Source organism: Tupaia chinensis, unplaced genomic scaffold (assembly GCF_000334495.1).
Source record: "Tupaia chinensis unplaced genomic scaffold, TupChi_1.0 Scaffold147282_1, whole genome shotgun sequence".
Lineage (NCBI taxonomy): Eukaryota > Metazoa > Chordata > Mammalia > Scandentia > Tupaiidae > Tupaia > Tupaia belangeri.
The window spans coordinates 982,414-986,842 of record NW_006207133.1 but is presented as its reverse complement, the minus strand read 5'-3'; the positions used below and the strand labels follow the sequence as shown (position 1 = coordinate 986,842).

Genomic DNA, 4,429 nt, shown 5'->3' with positions numbered 1-4,429 from the left:
GTCTTCCAAATGGTGTGAAAACTGAGCCCTCTTTAGCCAAAAGGAGTTCTCAGCTCCTTTAGATATGACGTATCCCCATGGCACTCTATACTTCACATTTTTCATTCTCATTTTACTGGTCTTCACTCTTTTGTCATAGTCTTCTTTGTTAAAATGGAAGGTGTATGTGTGGTATAGGGATCATATCTCAGTCATTCTCCACTGAATTGCCAGTACTTTTCAGGATAACTAGCACAAAGGAGGTGTCCAAATACCCTTTGTTGAATAAATAAATGAATGACCACTGAGAGCAAAGTTTTTATGAATTTGACAGCACACATTTTGCTTTTCAAGATATATTCTCCTAATGAGCTGTAGCAGTTTACAAAAGAGGAACATGAGTAATTGGGGTCAAGACCAATGAGTTTTATAACCATTCTAGGAAATGATTTCAGGAGAAGTAATAAATCAACAGGCGTCTTATGGAATCATAAATTTCCAAACAAATACGCAGATTGACAAATTAAATGTAAATTGACTTCTAAAGATGTGTCACAAAAACAGAACTCTTCTGTAGTGTCCCTATGAAAGTGCATAGACTATTCAGTAGAAATCTATACAAAAATTCAGGAGTATTTTTCTACTTACTAATTAACATTTGGCATTTACTGGATGTCAATAAGCATGGCCTAGAAACAGAGACAAACAAAGCAACTCACTACATCTTGTACTTTTAGCAACATTTTCATTTAGCTAGTTGCAAAAGCAATCATTTCAGATGGAGTCAGCCCTTAAATTCAGTTTTATTTAACAAGACTTGAAGGCTTTTGGGTACATTACTCACATAATAACAGGTGACAAGACTGGAGAGCCTTCAGTGTTGCCTCTCTAGTTTCTATGGGACAAAGATAAATACATAAAGCCTGTGGTTCACTTAAAAAAAATTATAAACCTCAGCTTGTACAACATGCTAGACCAAATAAACCTTCGCTTATTTATTTATATTTTTTAGAGAGATTTTTACTATAGGCCATGTGCACTTGCCAGGGAGATAGAAAGTGAGACATCACTCTCTAGGGGGAAGGCCATGAAGCAGTCCCTTCTCCTCCATTCTCCTCTCAGGATTTTGGGCACACATGTACATGCACCCCGCATGAGTTTTAAGCCATCGAGTCCAGGACTCGAACTGCAGTTGACTATGTGGGAGTCCAGTGAAATAACCATTGCTCCATCTGCTGGTCCCATCCTTGGGTTATTTCATTCACCCACTTGAAAGCTCACCTCCATCTTTAGGTGAGGAATACAGAAATTCAAGACAACTGTAGTAGATGCATATACATATGCGAAAATGAGAACTTGTTCTAAATATCTATCAAGGAAGGTGTGAATTTGAATAGGCTCTGTGACTCTGGGTAATATCTGCAGTGTTATTTGTAAGTCCTTAGTGTTCTACATGGTGGTCACAATCATAGAATGATGTTGATTTGGAGTAAAACATTCAGATATAGAATTTTGCCCTCTCTCTGGAAAAAGAAGACCTCTGAGTTAAACAACTTTCAAGCTAAATACATAAAACCTGTGGTCCACTTAGGAAATAACTCTTACAAATGTTCTAAAGAATGGTTTCAGGAGAAGTGATAGATAAATCATCTCTTATGGAACCATAAATTTCCAAATAAATATACAGATTGACAAGTTTAATGTAAATTGACTGCTAAAGATGTAATTTAAAAAACCCCCCAAAAAACACTTCAGTAGTGGCCCTACAATAGTGCATAGATTACTCAGTAGAAATCTATGCAAAAATCAAGATTATGTGTGTATTGGTGTATGTATACCTACAAGCACACACACATATATTTATACATATGTGAATGATGTGTGTCTGTGTGTCTTTAGAAACTAACATTTTCTGTGATTAAAAAGGAAGAGTAAAACTCATCAGAAGTCAAATAAAAGAAATAAGGAGACATATCTGGGTTCAAGGTTTTGCTAAGCCAATTACTTTCTAATTACAGAAAAGTATCAATTTTTCTGAGCCTCAATTTTCTCATCTGAAATAATAGTAAGGAAGAATTTTGTGAGAAATATGTGGAAACATTTATTAAGTTTAATATTTTCCCAAATGCTAGTAAGTAATACCAATAGAAGGCTGAATGCAACAAACATGTCACTACGATGTTTGAAATGTAGATTTGTCATAAAGAAGCATATAGAGCAACATTAAATTAAAATGTTTTAAAACTTTTCTTTCTGAATAATAAAGTTATATCTTTATCTATATAAAGAGAATTATCTTTTCTCTAAAATTTATAATTGGGATTCACTATTTTTAAGTACTGGTCAACTAACACAATTTAACATATTATTTTAAAATGATAATAAAGCTGAGCTTCTCTATTATAACACATTTTCAACCTGATAATAAGTTCAGGTGGGCCTCAAGAATATCCAGTTATTGCATTGATAACATTACTTAGTCTGAAAAAGCACTGACGTTCAAATAAAAAATATAAATTTGAGTTTAAATGCTGCCCTACTAGCATGACTTTAGGCCAATAATTGAACCTCTGAGATTGAGTTTCTTCATTTATAAAGCCTGTATTGTTTATTTTGGGGGCATAATTTACTTAAAGAATTAAAAGGTAAATACAATAAGACCGAAACTGAGATCCTTTATGGATGATGGCAGAGAATGAAAATTTAACCCGAAAGATAAGGTATGACCAGTGAAGAAATAGGCAAATAAAACTCAAACTTAAAGGGAACCAGCAGTTAGCGTAATGGCTATGTCGTTGGACTCCCACGTGGTCGACTGCAGTTCACACCCCGGACCTGGTGGCTTAAAACTCATGCCGGGCGTGTGTGCGTGCGTGCTCAAGATCCCGAGAGGAGAATGGAGGAGAAGGGATTGCGACGTGACCATCCCCCCTGGGGGGTGATTTCTCGCTTTCTTTCTCTGTGTCTCTCTCTGCCTGCCTGGCGAGTGCACATGCCCTATAGCGAAAATCTCTCAAAAAGAAATAAAAAAATAAAAAAATAAATAAGGACCAGCCAGTATTGTGGTGGTTAAGGCACTGAGCTCCTACTTGGCCAACTGTGGTTTGAGTCCCTTACCTAGTGATTTGAAAATCACACCAGGCACGTTGTGTAAGTTCCTAAAATCCTGAGAAGACATTGGAGGAGAAGGGATTGCAACATGACCATCTGCCTAGGGGATGATTTCTTGCTTTTCCTCTCTCTGTCTCTCTCTGGTGAGCACACATGACCTATTGCAAACCCCTCTCCCCTCCACCTCAAAAATGAAACATAAATTAAAAGTACTCTCAAAGAAAACTAGAGTTAAGAAAGATAAGAGTTATTTGTGAACTGAATTCTAATTTTAAAAGCCTCTGCTTTTAAAAAAGCACATGAAAAATGTTCAATAGTCCAATAAGCCCAAAAATGTCCAATAAGAAAGATGCAAATCAGTCTCACAAAGAGGTATTCTCTAGTGGTGGTCAAAATAACTACGATCAAAAATATAAAAATCAGTACCAGCACTGCAAAGATGGAGGAACCTGAGCAAAGGAAAAAGATCCCTTTGGTTCCAGAAAATCTCCTGAAAAAGACAAAAGCTTATCAAGCCCTCAAAGCCACCCAAGCAAAGCAAGCACTTTCGGCAAGAAGAGAGCAGAGGAAAGAGAGAGGGCCTAGATTTAAGCGACTGGAATCGTTCTTAAATTATTCCTGGTGGCAGAAGCATGACATGGTACGTCTCAGACGACTTGAAGTAAAACCTCATGTCTTGGGAATGCCCCATAAACATTTATTGGCCTTTATAATGGCATCAAAAAGAACTAACTTGAAATGTGGGCAAGCCAAGGTCAAGAAGAAGACCATTTCTCTAACCGACAACACAGTGATTGAGGAGCATCTAGGGAGGTTTGGTGTCGTTTGTTTAGAAGACCTCATTCATGAAATTGCCTTCCCGGGGAAGTATTTCCAAGATATCTCATGTTTCTCTTCTTCCTTTTTCACCTTTCGGTGGCCCGTCATGCCACCAAGAATGAAGTGGACTTCCTCAAGGAGATGGACTCACCTGGCTATCGGGGTGAACGCATCAATCAACTCATCCGCCAGCTGAACTAGATCCAGAACCCCTGAAAGCACAGGGTGTTGGAAGGTGTGCTTTTGGCTTTTTGAATTGTATCTTCAAAGAAGATTATCATCTGGTCCAATTTCAGAAATGGGAAAGGAAGAGTTTTGAAAACACAGTTTATGTTCATAACAGGAACCCCTCATCACAGCCCAGTTGCAAAGAAAAATTCCAGCATTTTCTACATTGGCTGCTGCCTTCTCTGACATTCAGCATGTGCCAGGGAGGAGGGAACCCTGCTTCATCACATCTATCCTGGGCTTTAATATTGGTGAATGGATAATTCAAACTTGTACGAGGTTCCCCAAGACT

The 4,429-nt window shown here is 37.7% G+C and overlaps 1 pseudogene; it reads left to right on the top strand.

Annotated features, from left to right (window-relative positions):
* The first annotated feature begins 3,529 nt into the window (after positions 1–3,529).
* On the top strand, positions 3,530–4,105 carry LOC106734008 (60S ribosomal protein L7-like 1 pseudogene; annotated as a pseudogene).
* The last annotated feature ends 324 nt before the right edge of the window (positions 4,106–4,429 follow it).